The 24,337-nt window shown below is 47.7% G+C and overlaps 1 protein-coding gene across 1 annotated transcript in view; it reads left to right on the top strand.

Moving 5' to 3' along the window:
* Positions 1 to 16,327: 16,327 nt before the first annotated feature.
* Positions 16,328 to 24,337, top strand: part of KLHL29 (kelch like family member 29) — a 305,494-nt gene continuing 297,484 nt past the window's right edge. The window contains exon 1 of the mRNA XM_072767585.1: positions 16,328 to 16,594. The gene's annotated coding sequence lies outside the window, so the exon portion shown is untranslated. The remainder of the gene's footprint in view (positions 16,595 to 24,337) is intronic.

Here is a 24,337-nt window from a genome sequence, read left to right as displayed (position 1 = left end):
AGATGAAATGGACAAATTCTTTTTTTAAAAATCACAGCCTGAAAGTATTGATTCCAGAAGAATTAAAAAGTCTTAATTATCCTATCTACTAAAACTAAACATTGCACTTCCATGACCTAGCAATTCTACTCTATTAGACATACCTACATAGGCGCACAGACAGAGGTGTAAAAAATGTTCGTAGGGACACTACCCCACTAGATAAAAACTAGAAACTACCCAAGTGTCCCTCAACAGTAGAAAGGCTAACTATGACATAGTATAGTCATACAATGGAATATTAAATGCAACAAACAGTATAAAAACTGAACGACTGCTATAGGCAACAGCATGAATGAATTTCACAGACACTAATGCTGAGTGAAAAAAAAGTCATACAAAAATATACATACAGTAGTCCCCCTTTATCTGCAGAGGATATATTCCAAGATCCCCAGTGGATGCCTGAAACCATGGACAGTACCAAACCTACATATAGTATGGTTTTTTTTCTATACATACATAATGAAAAGTAATGGGAATATGGACTCTCTCTCTCTCTCTCTCTCTCTCTCTCTCTCTTTCTATCTCACACACAATACAACATAGCTAATTATATTGTACTCACCTTTCTTTTTGTGATGATAAAATACTATGTGATAAGACGAAGTGAGGCGGGGATGTAGGGGTTATGACATAACATTCAGCTATTATTGGCCTTCTAAAGATATGTCAAAAGGATTATCTGCTTCCAGACCCCAGTTGACCAGGGGTAACTGAAACCAAAGAAGTAAATCCTCGGAAAGCAAAACCATAGAAAGGGGGGTGGGGGCAGGGATCTAGTAAACTGTGTGGTTCCATTTATATGGTAACACAAATCTATTTTCAATAGAAGACAGATGTTGACTACTCTGTGGAGATAAGGCTGAGTGGGGCATACAGGAGGCTTTAGGAGTATATGCAATGTTCTCTACCTTGATCAGAGTATGTTCACTACGTAAAAATGTGTCAGGGGGCATCCTCAATACTGTGCACTTCTCTGAATGTATAATGACTTCATTTTCTAAACTTACAAATAAATACTAAGTCTCTGATGTAATTTTGTTTCTGGGCATTTGTCTCTTTTTAACAAAAAGCAGACAGCAGTATAATATTTAACCCCCAATATACTCTTACAAATGGAACTTGAGAGCATTCTAAGAGCTTCCATCTTAAGGCACACTTTTCCTATACCTTTACTGGAAGAATGATTTCTTCTTCTGCTTGGGAATAAGCAATTTTCTATAGCTGAAGGATATACAGCTTAAAGAGGACAGAATATAAGACTAGAAGAAAAGGAAATAAAACTTAAAAAAAAAAAAAGGAAAAGGAGTTATCCCATCCTATAAACCCTGATCAGAGGGATCAGCCCATGAAAGGAAAGGCATACCTAACAGAGAAGCCAGCAACTGATTCGGAACTTTCTAACTGGGGCTTTCAGAAATGGGGTACATACAATGGAGCCATCTGAGCATTCATGATTCAGTGTACTCTTCACCCTCAAAGGACTGGGTGACTGAATGGTGTCGTTCATGCCAGAGGGGTGGCCACTTCTGCAAAGCAATGGGATGGGACTCACCAGACAAGTCTTTCCACAAAACAAAGATTACTGGAGAGGAAAGAAAATCTCACTGGAAACAAATTAAAAAGGTAAAAAGATAAAGCTGTTTTTGCCATGGTAACTAAGGTTTGCCCATACCTAGATTTATTTTGTTGACTGAAGTGGTTTTGTGGGTGTAAGTGATTTTTGAAGACCAAATTAAAAAGACTTTTTATAAGTCCCAGTAGACAACAACAAAGTATTAACTAATGGTACTTGCCATCTCTAAAATAATTACTTTTGTAATAATCTGTTTATTAATGAAGTGATCTGCAAAGTGGATAATGGTTTCTTAAGATTTCAGGCCCAGGAATTCTTCCTTCCAGTTCATTTTGCTTTTTTTGCAAAAGTATACCAGGAAGTAACTCAAAATTTGCTGACAGATTTTAAGCACAATAATTTCAGAAATGCATGTTCAAGCAGGTTGAATAAACCCATATTTCTTGTATTGTGCCCTTAAACTATTCCCTCTGGTGATGGAAATGTTCTAAAATTGCCAGTGGTGGTGGTTGCACATCTCTGTAAATTTACTAAAATTGATTGAATCGCATACTTAAAATGGGTAAATGTTATGGTCTATAAATTATAATTCAATAAAGCTGTTTGGGGGGAAGGAAAAATAAAATCAGTTGAACATTTACAAAATTATTTCCTCTGTTTCCACCTTTTTGTTATTGGAATATTGAGTGTTGAGAAGGAACAGCCCAGGGAAAGATGGCAAACTATACAAAAGATAGATGCTGCTATATAAAAGGTAGATGCAAGATGGAGAAAAGAAGATCGAAGAGCCCTAGTGGACCACAAGGTAAACAAAGAACACAAGTCAGCAGCAGAACGTTAGTTTTAAGAAATCAAGCCTCCTATTCGGAAATGTTCTAAAAGCAGCACTCTCTTGTCCTAAGGCCAGAGTTCTGGCAGAAAAACAAATCCTGGGTACTCTGAAACTCAGCACTTCCTCACTGCTACTCCTGCTAATTTCTCTTATCTTCATTAATTACCACTCTGTTTAGTCCTTTGGTTACTACTCCTGCTACTTCCTTTTATCTTCATTAATTACCACCTTGTTTATTCCTTCTGTTGTCTGGCAAAGGTTAGCACCCACAGGCATGTGGACTTTGACCTCTCTGAGGACAGGAATTGTGCTGTATTCCTCACCAACTGAAGTCAGTGAAAACCTCAGCCCGTGCCAGACACAAAATAGGTACTTAGTAAGGGCACTTTCTGCCTTTCCAGCCCAGTGCATAAACAAGTTGTCCAAAACCTTTCCTTCTAGACTTTAAGGTGCCCGATCAATACTACTATTATAGCATAAGCTTGATGAAAGTTGCCATGGCATTGCCATGTGAACAATCTAGAAATGACCTGCCCGGAGAGCCAGCTGGGTTCCAGCAGTTGAGTAGGAGCGCTGAACTGCACAGACTCCAGGCCCTTCCCTCCTCTTCAGCCATCTAGCCACTGCTCAGCATCCCCATCAGTTCACGATCTCCACTCCCAGCCATGCCCTTCCTGCACCCTGTGCACTCTCTTGCTGAGAAACAGTTCCTGGTGTCATCAGGGATCCCCACCCAAGAGGTGCCCAAGGCTTCTCTCTAGTGAGGCTGGACTCAGCTAACACCCAACCCAGTTCTGAGCCAGGGCCCAGGCCAGCCCAGGTGTGCTAAGTGAGACCTGGGCTACAGGTGGAGTCAGGACTGGGCTACAGGTGGAGTTCCTAATGGTCAACAGGGAGCATCCCGGAAGGATGATCAGAGAAAAGACATAACATGCCCATTGCCACACTCATTGTCCTAGAGCAGCAGCTAGTGGCAGAGCTAGGAGGAGAACCCAGGGCCCTCCACTTTGAGTCTCTGCCATGAGTTTATTGGGTGACCTGGATGGAGCACAGCTCTGAGTCTCGAGGTCTCATCTGTAAATAGGGCACCAGCTTGTCTCTCTCTCAGCTTCACAGTAGTATAGACAAGGCTATGGACGTTCAGATGCTGGAAAAAACATTCCAGCACACAAGGCCTGAGCAGGAGACTCCTCCACTGCCTGCCTCTGCAGGGCCTGAGCTCCAGTTTTGGGGGGAGCAGGCTTCAGCCAGACGCTGTCACGTTTACGCCTGTCATGGGACCTAAATGCCACCGTCGTAATGCTGCTCCTGCCACTTTGCTGAATCACTAGGTTTTTAACCTGCATTTCTGGGAATCTCTTTACACTCTCCCTGACAACGCTGTTCCTTTGGGTTAAAAACAAACTTTTGCAGCTGTGTAACCTTTAGTCTACAAAGATTGTCAGATCCGAATTCAGAAAATAACACTGTTCCAAACTCCTGTAGCTGAGAAAGCCCAAGTTGACAAAATCCAGGAGGAGGAATTGCGGTGAGCTGGGGATGCTGAAGGGAAAGTAAGAGAGACCAGTTAAATTTCATACTAGCTGGAAATGTCTGACTTCTGTGACATTTTAGAAAAACAAGCTGCAATAATGTCACTAAATTAACACAACACCATTAAAGAGAAGTGATTATTTGTGCTTAGAATTACGGGCTCTAAGAGTAATAATACTATGTGCAGTGCAGCATCAGAGTGGTTAAATCCCTGCTTTTAGAGTCAGCACCCAGTTTGAATACCAGCCACCCTATTTTGCCGTGGCACAGTGTGGCTGGTAAACCTTCCTGCAGCCCTGATTCTCCATCTGTTAAGTGGAAATAAGGCCCAAATCATCAAGATAGTGATGGATCAAATTAAATGAGACAATATATAAAGGGCTTATAGTCAACAGAATAACAAACCCCCATCTCCCCCAGATGTCATCATCCCATTCCCCCAAACCCATGAATATGGTACCTTACATGGCAAAAGGAACTTTACAGATGTAATAAGCCATGGAGATGGGGAGTTGAATTTAGATCATCTGGGTGAGCCCGATATAATGTAACCACAAGGGTCCTTCAGAGAGGGAGGTAAGAGGATCAAGGTTAGGAGAGATGTGATACCAGAGCAGAGAGAAAAATATATAGAAGGGTAGACAGAGATTTGAAGATGCTACACTGACTTTGAAGATGAGAAAAGAGCCAAAAGCCAAGGAAGGCAGAGAGACTCTTGAAGCCGAAAAGGGCAAGAGGAAGGATTCTCCCCTGGAGCCTTCAGAAGGAACATAACCCTATAGACACCTTCGTTTCTGACCTCCAGAACTGAGAGGGAATACATTTGTATTGTTTTAAGCCACTCATTTCATAGTAATTTGTTACAGCAGCAAAAGGAAACTCATACAGGCCTTCTGAGCCCACTTAGCACTGGGCCTGGCACATCTTAAGTTCTTGAAAAATGACAGCCCGTAATAGCAGCTACTAATATTTGGAGGGATTTCAATGATTTGGGGGGCGGGGAGGCAAACACCCTTCATGCCTTCCGTGATGTCCCAATGACTTTTCTCTCTGCACTTGGTCATGTCCATTCACAGGTGCTCCTACCTCCCATCAGCCTGTCCCTTGGGACAGCTGTGGGATGGCTGTAGGGAGTTTACTCTCACATGGACCTGAAATCTGCCCATCAGACCCTGTGAAATCTGCCTGGGCCCCTCTGCTCCTGTTGCCCTTCCACATACAGGTCTCAGATATGCCAGAGGCGTGGCGGCTGAATTCTGAGTCCATTCTGGGCTGCAAGCAGGTGAACCACACCACTGCTTCTTGCCACATGTCTGCATTTCTCTCTCAAACTGCAGCTTCTGCATCTTTTAGCTCCAAACTGGAGCAGAGGACTGTTTAAACCCACATGCTCAATCCTACCATTTGTCTGGTTCATCTCTTATCTTGGTACTCAAGCCTATTTTGGGGCCTTGTTATGCAACTAACGTGTTCTCTACATGTCATCTAAAGATCGGCAAAGTATTCACTAAGTCATCTACATCTGCATCACTAGTAAAAATATCAGATCAGACCATGACTGTGGCCTTTCACTAGAAATTTACTTTCACACCGATGTAAATCAGCATCTTTGGGTATGGCTATAAAACAATTTTAAGTTCACCTACTATGCATACCAGTCTGAAGTTACAATTACTTTGACTTGTGCAAAGATTTCTCGTGAGATTCCTTGACAAATACTGAGCTGACGTATGCTTTGCTTTCTGCCATAACTAACACAATTCCTTGACATGATAATCTAGCAAGCCTATCACAAAACTGGGAATATCGTTACCTTGTTGTGACCCGCTCTTAAAGAAGTCACATTGGCTTCTTGAGAAGTCCCCATTTTTCATGTGATCACAAATCAAGCTTAAATCATCAGCTGAATGAGGTGGATAGGATATCCCCGCTTTTGTAACTTGCAGAATCATTCCCTCTCCCCAGTAAGAAAAGCTACGTTTTCCCATCTCACCTGTTCCATTTTCTCTCCCAGTCTCCACGTTTCTTAAAGATTATCAGCAGAGGCTCTACAGCGTTGGTGGGTGAGTTCTCTACTCCCAGGAGTATCATTTGTCCTGGCCAAGAGACTTGAGCTCATTTACAGCAGGTTGGTGCTTTGTTATAATCTCTTTACTCATCTTGAACTTCAATTTTCTCTTACCACAGTTTTCTTTTTCTTTCCCATCAGGAGATCGCTCGCCTTGGCAAAGAAGGAGGAGGTAAAATTCTGCTCTCTCACTGCCATTTTAAAATGCAAATATCATCACATTACTTAGTCTACCACTCAGGAGTGGTGGATTCCTCTTGGCCCCTACAGCAGTGACTCTCAAACTTCTCTGGAGTACTTGTTCAAAAGGCAGATTCTCCAGAGAATTCTTGTCTCAGAAGCCAAGTCAATTGCTGTATTAGTAAGTGTAACACTTGTTGCAAAAACAAACAAACCCCCAAATTTACAACTGCTCGGACATGATAGAATTTTATTTCTTATCCTCTTGTTTCACCTCAGTGGGTGGCCCTCTCTGAACAGTACTGCAAAGACCCAGGGATTCCTCAATGTAGTTGCTCCACCATCCTCAACATGTGACTTCCAGGATCCCTGTGCTCACATGGAGAAGAGGACAAGGTAACAGAGAACATTCAGGGCACATCTTAATGGGTCAGGTCTGGAAATGGCACGTATTACTTCCATTCATATTCCACTGACATGAGTGCACCAAACTGTAAAGACTGAGAAATAGAGTCTCAATGCAAAGGAGGCTGGGAAATGTAGTCCAACTGCAAAGGAGGCTGGGAAATGTAGTTTGTGACTGCAAGGAGGCTGGGAAATGTAGTCTAGGAAGCAGAGAAAATGATTAAGGCGGACAGTCTGCTGGTGTGGACATAGGATTGGGCTTGAGGGGCTCTGCATTTTCACAAACCTCCCAAGTGATCCTGATCCAGGACCCCACTTAGAGCAACACTGCCCCGTGCACACCCAGTGCAGAGCCTCTCTACCCTCATCTGTACTCTCCTCCCTGCTCTAATTTTATGAAGCACCAGCAGCTTCCCCAGCCTGCCCTGCTCCCACACCTCTGTGTTCTCCTTCCTGCCCTTCCCCCTATTGTTCATTTGGCAAAATCCTGCTCATCCTTCAAGACTCAGCTCAAGTGTAATCTCTTCTGTACAGCCTTCCCTGACCCACCTGCCCCCAAGTAGCACTGGCAGTATTTCTCCTAATGTCCCTGCTCTACCTGTACTGAATCTCATTAAAGTACTGATCCCGCTGAATGGGTTTGTTTATATGTGTGTCTTCCTGTTAGACTGGGAGATCCTCGAAGGCAGCGACCTTTTCTTAATTATCTTTGTATCCTCAGCACCTGGCACTTTGCCTGGTACATAGTGACAGTGAGTAAGAGTTTGCTTTACAGAAATTTTTAGTATTAGACAGCTTCCCACAATCCCCGGTCAGGTCCTTTCTTGATTTTCTGCTCACGTCAAATAAGAAAAGCTTTTTGTGTTATCCTTACGATTTTGCTGCCCTCAGTAATTAGACTTAACTAGGTCTGCGTGACTCTACTACACTGATGCCCCCTCTCTCCTTTGCCAGCTGTACTCGGAGGTAAGCTTTCCAACAGCCACTCTGCTTTCATCAACATCTGTTCCCACCTTACCATTTCTCTTCAAGAACACTTGCAATTATACATTAAGAATTCTATCAATAAGCATTCTTGAGCTATCTTCCCTTTTGGAGTCTCATGTCATGCCCTCTGATTTTGTGGGGACCCTCAGAAGCCTGAGTTCCTGAAATCCAGTAAAATACATCCTACCATCCCCACTCATCCCCTCCATGGAAATCATGAAAGCTTAAATGATTGCTATGGTAGTCAGCCTCCAAGATGGCTCCTGGTGATCCTACCTCTCAGGAGTCACAGCCTTTGTCCCTTCTTACGTTAAACTTCTGTTGGTCTTTATTGTTCATCCAAGATTGTTTTAAAAGACGTTACAGTAAAAAAAAAAAAAAAAGACATTACGGTTTCTGCCTTGTGCTCTCTCATACACTCTCTCTCCCTTCTTTCCTTCCTTCCTTCCTTCCTTCCTTCCTCCCTTCTTTCCTTCCTTTCTCTCTCTCTCTCTCTCTCATCACTTGCTATTCAAGGAGAAACTGGCTGCCATGTCTTGAGGCAGCCCTATAAAGAGATCCACATGGCGAGGAGCTGAGGCCCCCAGCCAACAGCCATGCCTGTGAGCTTGGAAGCATATCCTCCAGCCTAAGCAGAGCCTTGAGATAACTGTAGCTCCAAATGACATCTTCCTGAGGCCTCATGAGAAAGCCTGAGCCAGTACCATCCAGTTATACTGCTCCTGGATCCCTGACCCACAGACACCGGGCGAGGTAATGGATGTTGTTTAAGCTGTTAAGTTTGGGGGAAATTTGTATTTCCATAGATACCTGATACAGTTGGGCTTCTCTCTCTCATTTTAATTGATCTTCTAGTCTCCTTTAGATCAGACTTCACCTACATGAGAGACAGCCGGGGATGTCCAGAGCTTATGAGGGCCAGTAGCTGGTATATGCTTAGGTAGTGAAGAGACACCACACAACATCCAACATTGATTCTAGTTTTGAGACGTGTGTCCAGAATGAGCCAGCTGTATCGTCCATCTAGCCATGGATGATATGCAGATTCCCTACTGCAGATAGAGCACTTGCCCCTCTCTTTCTCTGAGTCTGCATTAAAATGTTTAGACTCAAGATCCACCAATTTTCACATCCTTTGGTGTAAAGAATATAAGAAACAATTTTAAGAGGAAAGTTAAAGGCTGAGAACAGCATCTGGCACACAGTGAGTGCTAAACTAATACCAGATATTGGTGATATTTTCGTCAGCAGTGTGTCATCATTTTATATACTGTCACCCCAGCTAACATCTCTGTTGCTTTTGAACAGTGCGTACATGTCTACAACCACATGTCAATCTTGATTCCCAGGAAAAAGAGCCTTGATTATGGTGGTGAGGCCATATCTGCAAGCCTTTTAAAACCCTAAGTTCAGTTTAGTAGGATTCGTTGCAGATTGGTACGTAAATATATCAGGTCCCAGATATTGTTCTGACTCTCTCTAAGCCCTCCTAGGTTTCTCTAACCCACCTCTTCTAGTGTCTAAGTTCTAGCTGTTTTTAGTAAAATTTTACATTAGCCAGAACTCTCTGGCTAATTTTGAAATTGACCTAAAGCTACATTGACATTATCAAAGGTTTAGAGTTAGCCAGAAGATACTTGTTGCTTTCCAGGAAAATCCACAGCCACCTAAAGGAAACATGTCTGATTTGCAGTCCTTTTCCTGAATCGGCAATAAGTAAATCTATAAAGGATTGAAATGTTTTTTTAATGAAATCGTCGGGTAAATATTTTTCAAAGGTTTAGAAGTAGTGAAAAATGTTAACATAACAGGCCTGTACTGTTATACTTTTCCACGTTTGTCTCCAAAAGTCTAGAGGAGAAACGTTTTATCTCAACAATACTACATTCTTCAATTTATAACAGTCTCTGATTTTTAAGTAGTTTCTATTCAAAACATCTTTTATTACCTGATACAAATGTGCCTTCCTTTATACAATCAGGTAACCTAGCGCATGTGCCCTTTTTTTCCTTAGAGAACCTAATTGTAGAACCCATTCATCTTGCATGCTTGATGCCTCTAACCCCAACTCCTCCCTTTGGGTTTTGTCTGTTCTAGGCCTTTCCTAAATGTCTCCCTTTGCCCCGTGGTTTAACCTGTAAGTTACTCAAGACCTCTTCAAAGCAAGTAGGTGACAAGTCTTAAATAAATAAAAATAAATGAATGTGTCTCTGACCAGTTGGGTATGAACGGAATTTCTAATAAATCAGCCACAGATTAAATATCAAAGGGGAAAGATTCACTTAGGGAAGCCCATGCATCCTTTTTGTAATGCAAACTGGCAAGTCCTTCTGTTATATCATTTTAAATTTTCAAATATAATATTTTCTTATAGCAAGATGCACCTGGACCAGATGGTGATTTTTATCACAGACTCTGGGTTATATTTAAGGCCCCTAGTAAATATTCAGTAGGTCCCCTGAGTTCAGGCCCTCTTGCCTCTGGTTCCCTGAGGACAGAGCCTCTGGAGCCAATCTGTTGACAATCATGTTTCCACCAGGCAAGGCCTCATGAATTCTTCTTCCCGGACTCACTTCACAGGAAGTGTGTACAGCCTCACAGATTCGAGTAGAGATAAGCACAAAGGTGAAAAACGTAGTCACATATTCCAAAGTGGCTGAAAACGTTAGATATCTCAAATATCTCAGACTCCCATAGTGTGTGGAGCATCATTCCCAACAGCTCTGTCTTTGGGAAGAAGAGTGAATTTGTCCCCACCCCCACCCCACCCCAGGGAGAAGGGGTGGCCTTTTGCTCATAAACATGACAGGCAGCCTCAGCTTTGGGGATGTGAGAGTAAATGGTAACTCCCAAGGACAGAGCCCTGGACCTGACCACATTCATTAATTAGCTGATGAAAATGGGTTCTGCTGCCAAAGGCTCTGCAGTGTGCTCCCTCTGCCTCCGCCTCCATCTGTGCTCCCCCCACAGCCCGTGTGGACTGTGACACCCTCTCAGGCAGCCTGAGTCCTGGCAGAGGGCAGAGAGCGCGAGGGTGTGTCCTGGAGATAGTCAAAGCAGGGCAGTCACCTGCCCTGGATGGTCACTGTCCTGCCTCAGGGCTTCAAAGTGACCACACTAATGACATGGTCCTGGTCCTAAGTTCCACTGAAAAGTCAGAGGCAGATAAAAGACAGTGGCACCAGTGGATTCTGGAGTCAAACAGGGAGCAAGCAGGCCCTTTACCTCTTTATTCTCAAAAACAGCTCAAAAATATGTGTACGCAAAGAGCTACCAAAATTCCACCCTCTCTCAAAAGTCTCCTGAATTTTCCCTTTAGTGAACCTGCTTCAGCGAGTGAAAGAACCCTCCAACACTCAAACAAAATAAATGCTCCTTACAACCTATCCTACCAATCATTCGGGTTTTCTTTTTTGTACTCTCCCGTGGGGAAACACTGGCCCTTTCTCAAATATGGAAAAAGTTAAGTGAACAATTCACCACTCAATAAATATGTATGGAGCCACTATTAAATCCATTTCTTTGACCACCGTGTTTGCAGAATCACTTATCAATGGGGAGAGTAGAATCCGTTCTCTTAAGAAGCCCAAGCAGTGTTTCCTGTCAGTTTTGGAGTCGGAACCACCCAGGAAAATTGTTAGTGGCTAATTAGCGCTCTGCCACCTGCAAAAACGGGTACTAAAAAAAGGTGCTGAATTCCTGCCATTGAGAATGAAAAGAGAGAGAGAGAGAGACAGATCACTGGTTTTATTCCGAATCTTAGAATCTAATAGTCCATTGATTTGGGCAGAGAAGGAAAATACACTTGCATTTCCACCCGAAGGAAATGATTGTTAAGGAGTCATGTTTCAGAAGCTATTCAGACGGCAAGTCCCCCAGTCTGGGGATCTTACCTCCTCTGCCCTCTTGGCTGGTCTGGGCTCCTCAGCCTCCCATGAAAACCTCCTCACCCCACAAGTCCCCTCCGAGACTGGCCTCCTCCAGGAAGCCATCCTGACCAGCCCAGCTCCTCCAGACCATCCCCTGGACCCCACAACACTCAGAGTCTTTTCCCCTCAACTGAGCCCTGAGTTCTATTTCTTGGTAACAACCATTGTTACCTTAAACTCTATCAAAAACCAGAACCAAGTATTGTGTTTGGCTGCCTTGACCCCTTTTGGGAAACAAACTATCTTATACCTTCCCTATATTTTGGAGCGCCCAGCACAGAGCCCCACTCAGCGTGCAGGAGGTCCTCAGCAAACGGCTGACTGAAGGATGAGCATGTGCCTTTGTGACGCATCAAAGAGCAGGGTGGCTACAGCGAACATTCAGCAGCTGTGACTTCTTGCTTCCTGCTTTAATCAACACCATGGGCTTCAAATGTTGGACACACAGTAGGTGCTAAATACATTTTTATGGATTGATTAACCACTGGGGCAACGACTTATAGAAGATTTATTAATGCTTTTGATGGGAAATGAGGGTGGTTTTAGTGGAGCATCACGTTAGAAAAACAAAACAGCAAATACAAAACCCCAACCAGCAGAGGGGCTGGCTCCTGCTCTGTTTACACCCACTACACTCCCAGAAACAGATGTCCTCTCAGACCTGAGGGTTTCTGATGAGGCATCCACTCTTCCAAGTGACCTGCACGTTCAGTAATCAAAGAGCTGTTTTTCCCTCTTCTTCAGCAGTCCCCTGTATCCCAAGACTGATTTCCAGTTCTGGGTCCAGGACCAGATGCCGATAAAGGCAAAATCAGCATCCACTGTGTCTACTCGAAGGGAAAAATCACCAGGCTAATGACAAAAGAAATTGCGTTCATGTGTTGAGTGTGGTGACAAGAACAGAGGCTTTGGAACCAACCAACCAGGCTCAAATTCCAGCGTGGCTATGTCCTGGATATGTGATTTCAGGAGATCACCTACCCTCTCCATGACTCAGCTTTTGGGGCTGGCAACACTAATTCCACAGGTTGCCGTGATGACTAACAAGATGTCATGGGTAGAGTACCTGATACAATGCTTGCCATGTAGTAGCCACTGAGTCAAAGATGTTTTGTTGTTGCTATTATTACAAATGTCCATAAGGAGAGAAGCCCATCCCAGCCACAGTGGGCACTCCAGGCACTCCCGACGTGGGTTCCTCTGGTGCCTGTTTAGTGACCGGTAGTAGCCTTTCTAGCACAAAGCCCTGGTCTGATCACACAAATAGCAGGGGAATGAATGCTCTAGAACATTCCAGTGCACTTCCCTGTGCACCACCAAGTCCACTCCTTCACATTAGGACAGAGAGGGCTGCCTTGCTGCCTTTTTTTTATTATTATTATTTATTCATGAGACACACACACACACACACACACAGAGAGAGAGAGAGAGAGAGAGAGAGAGAGAGAGGCAGAGACACAGGCAGAGGGAGAAGCAGGCTCCATGCAGGGAGCCCGACACGGGACCCAATCCTGGGACTCCAGGATCACGCCCTGGGCCGAAGGCAGGCGCTAAACCGCTGAGCCACCCAGGGATCCCATGAGCCACCCAGGGATCCCGAGAGGGCTGACTTTAAAAGCACATTTCATGGTGCTCATCTTGTGCTTTGTGGAGAAATGCTGGACGAGGGCAGAAGTTCCTATGTGCAACCACCAACAAATCCCACTTGCCATGAGAGCGATCCTTGCCAACCGTGGAACATCTTCCACACACTAGAGAGCAGGGCAGTGAATAACCCAGAACAGATCGCAGACACCAGCAAGATCTGTGGAGAAAGAGAGGAGTTCCCTTATACAACACAAAGCAGATCCAGTGTAGGTCGCCAAGGCCCATGGGGGAATTGGGGCAGACGACAAGGGCAACAATGCTCCAGATGAAATGGAGCTCATGTCTAGATGAGAGCAGATCCTTCAGAGGCAGCTATGTCCAACTCCTAACAGCTTCCAGCAGGGCAGAGCCCCACTGCAGAGGAAGATCTTGGCTTCAGACCGTGGAAATCCTTATTTGCATTCAGGCTCTGGGGATGGAACATGGGTGGGTTGGAGAGAGGGTAGACAAGCCCTCTGTGATTCTAATTTGCACAGCTTTTTCCACTCTACTGGCAAGCCAGGCACCCCCAGCGAGCTGTTATCCAGCTTGAACCCTGGAGGCACTGCGACACTTTGAGACTGGCACCCTTGGCAGCACACAGGCCAAAGGAAGTCTTCTTCAGTGTAGACTGGAATACAGCCAGGCTTCTCTCCTCTGATAAGGCCTATAGGGAAACGGGGAGAATCCCCATACCTTCACTTAGAGATGTAGCCGAGGAAGGATTCTCAGAGTGTGTTTTTCCTTCTTTCATTTGAGGCTCATTCAAAATGATCTGGCCTCAAATTGCCAGAACTTAACCTACCCCAGACCCCGCAAACCTTAGCTACACTTCCATGATGCCTGCAGCTGTCCTGGATGGTGCTGCCCCAGAACGAACAGAGCAGAGTGGATTCTTACACGCTTACATGGCACCCAGGGTGGGTGGGGGGGTGTCCCTGCAGATCAATTCTGAGAGTGGCTTCCTAGACAAATGGACACCCACTCACCCTGTGTATTTAATTGTCCTCCTCTTTGCCTCAAGTTGCTTGTGGTGTTACCTGTTGTTACCTGTTGCCTACCTTTTTAAAATCCTGAATAATCCCTTTTCTCCATTTTCCCATCCACAGTACTCTTCCATCACTTTTTATACACCATTTTAACAACTTAGCATTCAAGCCCTATCTTCCCCTTCAGGTATTGTTGAGGACCCTGGGGGCTCTCCTGCCTCTACTCCCCCATTGCCTCCCCTTGCAGGCACCCTGTGTCACTCCCTCCAAGACATACCACTTTCCCCCAGCTGCCCCCTCCATCCAGGGTGGATTCCTCCCCTCTCCCCAGGCTTCACACACCCAAAACTTCATTCCATTTTTTTTTTCTTTTTCCAGGAAATGCAGTTACTCTTTCACCGATGTGCCATTTCCCTGGTGTCCTCGTTCCCTGTCACTGAAAGTCCTCCTGCTACCCTCAGTAGATTATTATTATTTATTATTTATCAGCCGCCACACTGTACTCTGCTTCCTACAAGATATTAAAGAAGACACAATCCCTGCACCGAGTTTACAGCCAAGGAGAGCAGAGGCCTGGATTCAGACATCACAGGAGGGAGCCGAGCGCGGGGGATTTGCGGACCGAGGGCTCCAGCTGCCCTCGCGGCCGGGGAGGAGGAGGGCGGGGCCCGGCCCAGCTCTTGTCGGTTCCAGCCAGCAGCTCCCTACTTTACCGCACCCCCTCCCCAGTTGCTACCCCGGGCCTCCGGCCTCGGCAGCTCGGTCAGGGAGGGGCGGAGGGGTGTGGGGGTGAGGGGAGGAGGTTGAAACCCACGAACCTTTACATTCAGGCTGGGGGTAGGAGATACATTTCCTCTGAAATGCAAAACCAGACCGGGGGTGGGGGGGTGGGGGGGGGAGGAGAGGTCAGGGAGTAAACACCAGAACTGGAAGAGTTACCAGGGAAGACTGGTGCTGAAATGGAATGTTCTGGCATCATGGAAAATCCCGCACTGGGGGCTGCCACGGGCCTCCAGCCAGACCTTCCCAATTAGGGTTGCTGGTAGGGTCTGTGCAGCCGGCAAGTGTAGACAGAGAGGCGAGGGGAGTATAGGCCACGGAGGGGGGGGTGCAGTGTTGGGGAGGGGGTGTCCGTGTAGACACGCAAGGCTGGTGTGGCCTGTGTGCGGGCTGAGTCGACGGAGAGGTCGGGTGGATTCGGGTGGGCGGGTGTAGACGGGAGAGCCCGCGTGCCGCGGGGAGGGCCGAGTCCGGGCGGGGGGGGGGGGCTGACTCGGAGCGCGCGGGCGAGGCGCCGTTCTCCGGAGATTCCGACGATTCCTGCTCCCTGCCGCGGCGGGAGCGTCCTAGGGAGGGCGGAAGCTGCAAGACGATCGGACTTTTCGTTCTCAAACTTTTCTGCCAGTTTCCTCAGGTGTTGAGAGCAGCCGGGGAGCCCGCCTCGGCCGCGTCCCCCAGCCCTGGGCCGGCGGGGCCGGGAGGCCGGGGCCGAGCAGCCGGGGCCACGCGCCGCGCATCCACCGGGCGCGGCCGCCGAGCGGGGCGAGCCGGGAGCCGCCGCGGGGGGGGGGGGGGAGGGGGAGGGGCGGCGGACGGACCGACAGACACACCCGCCGGCGCTCCGGCCCGGGCCGCGCGCGGGGCAGGGGATCCCTCGGGCCGGGGAGCGGCGCCGGGTGCCCTGCCGGGGGCGCCCCGCCTCCCCCGCCGTCCGCCCCCGCCCACTCGGGCGCCCGTGATTGGCTCCGCCCGCCCCTGGCTGCGCGCCGGAGCCCGCCTCCCTCGCAGCTAAAGAAGACGGTCCCCGGAGCGGAGCGAGCCAGAAGGGAGCATGGTCCCCGCGCCGCGGCCGCGCCAGCCCCCGCGCCGCCGCCGTCCCCGCCGCCGCGGACCCCGCTGCAGCTCCCGCCCCGGCCCCGGCCCCGGCCCCGGCCCCGGCCCCGCAGCGCCCGCCCGCAGCCCCCGCGGCCGCCGCGCCTGAGCGCAGCCCCCGCCCGGAGCCCGAGCCCGAGCCCGGAGCAGCCCCAGCCCCGCGGCCGCCGCGGCTGCGGGGAGAGGGCGGGGGCGATGCTGCCGGAGCCGCCGCCGCCGCCGCCGCCTCGGTGAGAGCCGCGCCGCGCCGCGCCGCGCGCAGCCGCCCCGGCCGACAGGCGGAAGGACCGGCTTCCTCTCGCGGGCATCCTCCCTGGGCTGCCGGGAGGCGGCGGCGGCGGCGGCGGCGGCGGCGGAGGAGGAGGAGGAGGAGGAGGAGGAGGAGAGCCGCGGCGCCCGGAGGTGGACCTGGATCCGGTTCTCCCGGCCGGGACCCGGGCGGCCCCGGCCACCGCTACCCGCCGGCGCCGTCCCTCGTCCATCAGCCCCCCTGCGCCCACCCGCGACCCCCGGCTCTCTGCGCGTCGGGCCGGGGCCGGAGCGGCGCGGCCGCAGGTAAGAGCCGGGCTGGGGCGCCAAGGCTGCGGCGCGGGGCCCCGGGTCCTGGCGGATGCGCGGGGCCGGGCCGGGCTTGGGCGCGGGGCCCGAGAAGCCGGAACGCGGGGCTCGGCTCCCGCGGCGGCGGCGGCGGCGGCGGCGGCGGCGGCGGCGGGAGCCTCCCGCGTCTGCACTTGCACGGCTGCAGGGGCCGCTGCGCCTGCGCTGCTCTGGGGGTGAAGGGGGAAAAACTTCCTGCCCCCGGCCCTGCGCGCCCGGGTCTGCCCGGAGCCCACACCGCGGCGGCCGGGGGCGCTGGAGGCGACTGCGACCCCGGCCCGGGCGCCCGCGCGCTGGGCCCGAGGGTGCGCGCTCCTCCCCAGGCCGCCTCCCCGGGGTGGCCCAGGGCCCGCGCCCGGCCGGGGGCCAGCGGGAGGCACCGAAGGGCTGGACCCCGGGGGCGGCCGCGCGCCCTGCCGCTTGGGGGGAGGCGCGCGCCTCTGTGCGGCGGGAGCCGGCTTGCGCTTTCGCCCCCTCCCGTCCTCAGACCCTGCATTTGGGGAGCGGGTCCCCTCACTCGGTCCCAAGTAACTTTCGAGGCGGAGGAGCTCGTAGCCATGCGGGGGGAACCCGCACAGACCTCGGGGTGACCCCCCCGCCCCGTGCCCTCAACGCCGTTGGGGGCGCGGAAGGGAGAGCCCGCGGGGATGGCGAGGGACCGGGCTGCGGCTGGGACGCGGAGGGCTTGTTGCTGTGGGGACGTGGCCCCCGGGACGCGCAGCGGGGAGTGTGGACGTGCGCCCGACCGGGGGTGCGCGGTGGCGGAGGGCCCACGGCCGGGGCCCCGGGGCCTGGCGCCGGCCCGGAGCGCGGGGTTTCTCCGCGGTCGCGGCGCCCGGCAGCGCCGGCCCCGGGGCCCCGAGGGAGAGGCGCGCTCGCCCCGGGCCGGGGAGCGGAGCCGGAGCCGGAGCCGGGGCCGGGGCCGGGGCAGGTCCGAGGCAGCTCCCGGGGCAGGTCGGCTGCGCTGCGCGTTCGCTGGGGAGGGCGGGGACGCGCTGCCTGCCTGCGGCCGGCCGCCTCGGAGGAGGGGTGGGCGCCGAGCGCGAGTCCGGGTGCCCGGGTCCGCCAGCCGACCCGCCGGTGGTCGTTCCTGGGCTCTGGAACCCGAAGGGGCCAGTTAGCTGGTCCCCCCGCGGGCCCCTGGGGATGCTGATGGGTCAGGAGCCGCCGCCTCGGCCGTCCCTGCCGCTCTGCGAACCCTCTGCCCCGCGGCGCGCGCCCCGGGCGGATGGTGGACCCAGGTATTCACGCAGCATCAGGCAAGACCTCGGCGCTGGAGGGACCTGGAGGGACCCGGAGGGACCGGACGGTTGAGGACGCCTTGCTGCTGCCGCCCGCCAAACTTCCACTTGGTCAGCTCAGGGACAGTCAGGCTCCGGTGATGCAGGCTCCATCCTCTCATCAGCCGAGCTACGCTGGGCTTCGCCGGGATTCGGACTCCTCTTGCAGTGACAGATCTGTCCTGGTTACCGCTGTATTGACCCTCATTTCTTAGGTCTCTTTAAAGTCATCTGTCTGGTCCCTACAGAGTTCCTCCCCCTGCCATATGGTCTCATGTCCAGCCCAGCCCTGGGAGAGCTTGTTTAAGGAATTATTTCGGTGTGGGGTGAATGGCAGATTTAATTAGCTCACTTCATTCCTGATGTTTTTGAAAAATTACATTGGGCGAGCGTAGAGCTAACTTTTTCACTCTTAGGGGGGTGATGAACAATTTTATGGAATGCTCATCCCTGCACTTGGCTCGGTAGTTGCCCTGTAATGCTCAGGTGAATACTTTAAGGCTGCTTGGTATGCATGTATTGGAATAGTCATATCTTCTGGGTGTTTATACAGGTATGGAACCGTGTGCCACTGATGAATAGAGTCTCTGTCCCATGCATTGTTCTGAGTGCACTTGATTTATCATCCTACTATAAATCAGGGAATTACTAGCATATGTGTCCTCAAACTCTATATGAATTTAATGACATTTAGATTGGCTTATGGGCTGATGCATTTAACGAATTTTAATAACTTTTCTGTGCAAGCATTTTATAAACCATATTTGTCCATGATTAAGAGAAAAACATTTTCTTCTGCTCAGTCTCCCCATATCTGCACAGTTAACGGAAATTTGTAGGTCTCCAACTTTCATTTGCAAGCAACAGCCTACAAACGAAATACCTAGAGTTATACTGAAATTTTTTAAAAAAAATCCTATGGTAGCTATGGTAACAAATAGATGAAGGGTTATTGGTTTTCATCTGTATGTGCTTGGGGGGGGGGTGGATCTAGTGTTGTGTCTTTTTAATTATGTTTCTAATGAGTGGTGGTCATACTTCAAGTACTCAGTGTTGGGAGATAAGCCAGACCGAAAATTCAGTTTTGTGAAAGGTTGATTGGAACAAAGACTAGTAGAGCCCAAGAGAATGACTTCTGCTAACTGCAGCTCCTCATATCCAGAAAGCAAATAGATAAAACCTTTTTTTGTTTTTCAAGTAGATGAGAATTGAGTTAGTCCCTTTAAGATTAGAAAATGTATTTTTCTTATAAGCTCTTACCAGAGGAACCTTTAGATCGGCTCTTGTTTTCTAGGAATAAACATGTTAGAAGTGTGGATGTTGGTGTGGATTGAGTGTCAGAGTTGTTATCAACACCTGTCAGTCTAAGTGAGGCATATCATTAGTCTATTCAAATCTTGCCTGTTTCAATATTCATGCATTTCCATGGTAATCCATTCCATTTTTGTTTACTTAGTCAACCTTATAAATCTTTGGCATCAATTTCAGTTGTGCTGTCTTTTTTTTCCTTTTATTTATCAATTGATTGGGCTACATATCATTCCCAGTTTAAAGCTTTTCTGTTTTTTCCCCGCTAGTTTCCAAAAGTTTACACTATTACTGGTTACACACAGATATAGAGGGGTTAAATTTTTAAAATAGACTCCAGTAACACCATTGATGCTAATGCAGTTTTTTAGCATCTCATTTGATAATGTGTGTGTGCCTCAGTATTTTTTTTTTCTTCCAGCAGGCTTACCGTAAAGCTTCCTTGCTTTATGGCCCGGGGACGTCAGTGCAATCCAGCAGAATTGACTAAAGATTTTCCTTCCTCCCTTCCTCTTTCCCTTCTTTCCTTCCTTCCTTCCTTCCTTCCTTCCTTCCTTCCTTCCTTCCTTCCTCCTTTTGCTCCTTCCTTCCTTTCTAAGTTTTATTTTTTTTCCTGCCCTATTGTGGTTCAGGGATTCTGTATGTCTTCAGATATATCTGCCTAAACAGACTTTGGAACTTCGTGTCTCGGAACAGGCCTATCCTTCTAGGATCTTTTCTAGTAGTAGCAAAACACAGAAGGTTCTGGAGCATCAGAGGATTTTGCAGATACAATATACATTTAGTCACAGCGTACAGTGTCCCTAGGATCATTGTAATATTGTAAGTTCACTGAACAGGCAGCTTTGCTTAAATGCAAGCCATGATGTTGCTCACCCGCTTTCATTTTCCTTTCTAATGATGCAGTCCCATGCTAATCACACCCTGTATATTTCAGAAATATCAAGGCAAGCATTAGCACGCTACTGACTTATTAGGATCAAGCAGAGTAATTGGAACACTTAAGTTCAAAGTCAGATGGAGAAACGGAATTATAACCAACCTTGTGATTCTATAATCAGTCAACTAAATGCCTGTGTTGGGGGTAGGGGGAAGAAGAAATACTGTAACTAAGAGATTCAGCAACGGGTTGTGGAAGGTGAAGGTAAACCAAGGCAGAAACCATGTGGATGACCAGAGAACAAGAAATCTCTTTGTAGACACATAAATCACACGGAGACCCAAATGTTTAGAAACTGGAAGGATATTTGTATTTTGTGCAGAAGAGGCTCATTTGCTATTTATTACTCAGGAAATTGAGGGCCATTTCCCAATATGCTAGAGAAATTGGGTAACATAGTCACCGGAGAGTACTTTCATCTGTAGTAAATTTTGCCATAGAAGTGGTCTTAATAATTTTGGTTAAGAGGGAAAAGTGAGTCAGGATTCTTTATATATGCCTGTCATATCAAAAATGATCAGAGATCAGGACCACTCTGAAAGCAGATTCTGTGGCAGATTCTGTGGTTCTTCCCGTAACAGCTACAGGCTTACTTTCCCAACACCCTAGGCCAGGAAAGTAGTCTGTACTTTCTTCAAAGACATCACTTGAAAACTGGGAAGTTGGAGCTGCAAATTAAGGTGAGGCAAGTTGATCGTTAGCAACACAGCTATTTGTGAAATGAACTTAATTGTCTTGAGGGCATTTCTACCTTTAGGGTGGGAAGGGGAAGATTTCTCATTTCCCTTAAGAGAGGATATCTGCTTGAGGCTCAGATGCTTTGTAGACTCTCAACAGCAGCTTCTGATGATTCAGAAGCTAAAACAGAACAGTTGAGCACTGTTATGGCAGGGGATCGCGTTTGGGCCAAGAGATCAGTTCCCCAGACATTCAGAAGCTGCTATTGGCCCCACAGGTATCAATTTTTATAATTATTTTATAGAGTTTTGAAAATTTTTTAAAGGTTGATTTATTTGAGGGAGAGAGAGCACATTCACATGAGCAGAGGTGGGGGCAGAGGGCAAAGGGAGAGAATCTCAAGCAGACTCCTTGCTGAGCACATGGGGCTCCATCTCAAGAATCTGAAATCATGACCCGAGCCGAAATCAAGAGTCAGATGCTTAACTGAGTGAGCCACCCAGGTGCCCCTAGAGTTTTGAAATTTTTAAACCATTAACTCTTAAGGCTACACACACATACATAAATATGTATAAAAACATATACACACACACATAAATACAAATATATAATCTGCTTTTTTTAAATTGTGGTTTAAAAACACATAATATTTACCACCTTTACCATTTCAAATGTATATAATTCTGTAGTATTAATATTCACATGATTGTGGATACCCACGTAAAACTGAAACCTTGTTCCCAGTAAACATCAACTGCCCATTTCCTCCTTCCGCAGCCCCTGGCAACTACCATTCTACTCTATTTTTTCTGTAAATTTGACTCCTTTGGGTAGCTCACATACGTGGAATCCTCCAGCTCGTGTCAATGAACATGGGTGTACAAATACCTCTTTGAGACCCTGCTTTCAGTTCTTTTGGAGACATACCTAGAAGAGGGATTGCCTCTACTCTATCACTTTCTACACTAATATATATTACATTGATCTTCTGTTCAAGAGACTTGGTGAAAATGCAGTCAACAGAATACAGTCAAACAAAAAATGCAATAGGTGGGACTGACATTTGTTCTTCCTTTCCTCTGTGTACATTTCCTGGCAAGTCTCTCGAATCTCTTCTCTTTTGCTTTTAGGGCTGGTCTGAGTTGCAGCAATATTGAAGAGCAGGTAAAGACGAGGGCTTAGTGTCAGAGTTGAAGTCCAGTCCCTGGTGCCTCCTAGCTGTGTGACCTTGGAACGATCCTTAATCCCAGTAAGCTTCAGTTCTCTTTTATGAAGATGGAGGGAATAATCGTGCCCGATAGAACCCCAGTAAAACATGCATTCCCGGTGTCTGGCCTAGAGAGGTGTTCTAGAAAGGAGAAGTTAAGTGAAGTAGTAATGACAGAATTGGCAGCAGCAACCCCGGGAGATCTCAAACTGTAGACACCTATCCTGCTAAATTTGATCATAAATGTTTTCACGGTACACCACAGTGTATATGTATATTCTGTGAGTCTCATTATCAGTACTTACTCTGAAAAGCGTAAGAGATTTGCATCACAATTACAATAGTTAAAAATATCCTTAAGTGGATTTGGTATGTGAACTTTTAATTCTATTTTTTAGCATCATAATTTTAGAGTTGATAGGGATTTTAGAGGTCAGCTAATTTAGCTATTATTCAATCATCAAACCTGTAACAAATGCCAATAATATGATAATAATAGCTTCCAAGCTTCCAGTTTTGATTGCCCACTATATTTTAGTACTTTACATATATTATTTCTAATCCCCATATCAGCACTGCAAGGTAGGGATTATCCACATTTTACAAATGAAGATGAGGCTCAGAGAGGTAATCAGCTGACCCAAGACCACAAATCTAGCCACATTGTACAGCTGTTTGAACCTAGATCCATCAGCTACCAGTTGGTCTGTCTTGTCTTTTCTGTGTGTGTGGATGTGTTTCTTCTACTCTAGACAGGGTCTTAGGGCATTTGCATTTCTTCACAATGCCTTTTATTTGCCAGGGACTGTGTTGTCTGTGCTAATGAACATTTTAAATAAAGTAATTCTATTAGAGGGAATATGAGCTCAAGTAAGAATTATTCAGCAGGTTTGATTAGTGTTCACTGTACTTTTAGATTTGCCCACTTGCTTCCATTTACTCTGGTCCTGGAAGGCTAATGAGAAAATCTTTTAGATGCTTTTTTAATGCTTCTGTTCCTGTAGGAAGACCATGTAATAAATAAAAAGGAGATTGAAGAGTAGAAGTAGTGTGCAGACAATTAAGGATACACCCAGAAGAACTGAAGACTAACCTAAGTTTGTTCACTTGTGAATTTTAGTGCCTAGCACAGTGCTAAGCACAGAAACTCCTTAGTGAAAATGTTTGCCTGCATTAATTTATGCCCAGAGAAGGTGTCAGGTAATAGACATCAAAGACTACTTTTTGGATTTTCTTTTTATTCAGTGGCTATGTAGTTATATCTTCACGGTTTTTTATTGTGTGGAATTTTAGATACTATATTTGGGCACATATCTATAAAATATGCTTGTTGATGAATTCTAACTAATCTAAATGGAATCTTCTAGGATTTATGACTTGAGACTTTGAAGACTAATTTTCTTGGAGCTTCTTCATTCCACTGATAACTTGAATCTATTTGGCACTTTGAGAGTCAACACAAAGTCCATCCTTCGTATCACACTTACTTGCAGGGCGTTGTCCCCACCAGATTTTTTAATTTGTGGCACTTCACAAAAGCATTGTTTTGGAAGGAAATAAAATACCCAGGAATTTTTGTATTTCTTCTTTAGATTAGTTTTTTGTGGGGGGAGACAGGTAGAGGGTGTGAAGAGAGCTGTGGCAGACACCACAAAGATATGTTGGCTCCCTGTTTTAACTCTTCCAGACCTCGTTCAGCTGAGGAAGACTTTTCCAGTCTGAGATCCACCACCAGAAAAGCATGATTACTGGTACCCATGATCACCTGTAACTAAGTAACAGCACAGGAAGCGCCAGGCAAGGGCCAGACCACAGAGGGCACCGGCCTGTCCAGCCCCGCCACCTCCCCCTTCCTTACTCCCGGGCTGGTTTTTGACCCTAAAAGTAAAATCAGGCACGAGGCTTTCTTTTTCTTCAAGTCCACAAAGCTCTCAGAAGCAGGGTCAGGGGTGAGGCAGTGAGGCAAGAACAGACAAGAGGACTTTCTCTGTCTTGTAAAAAGGAGAAACTAGTTGTAGGCTTAGGGCAAATTAGAGACCTAACAGTTGCCAGATCATCCCTGTTTTCCTTTTGGACACTTAGAGACGTTGAGATGTGGTAGGGAACAGTGAAACCGGGATTTAAATAAACTTTCCTTTCGTTTTACCTTCTCTTTTCAAATTGCCGGCTTTTGAGCATTTGCTTTTGGATCAAAACTGCCACTAAACTTAGCCTCTCAAGGAACTTGAATGATAAGATATTCAGCTCCTGGAACTTCGAAATGAGTGTAGACTCAGCAACTGTTCACT

This window comes from Vulpes vulpes, chromosome 8 (genome assembly GCF_048418805.1).
Source record: "Vulpes vulpes isolate BD-2025 chromosome 8, VulVul3, whole genome shotgun sequence".
Taxonomy (NCBI): domain Eukaryota; kingdom Metazoa; phylum Chordata; class Mammalia; order Carnivora; family Canidae; genus Vulpes; species Vulpes vulpes.
The sequence above is the reverse complement of the archived record's forward strand: the minus strand, read 5'-3'. Positions and strand labels throughout refer to the sequence as shown.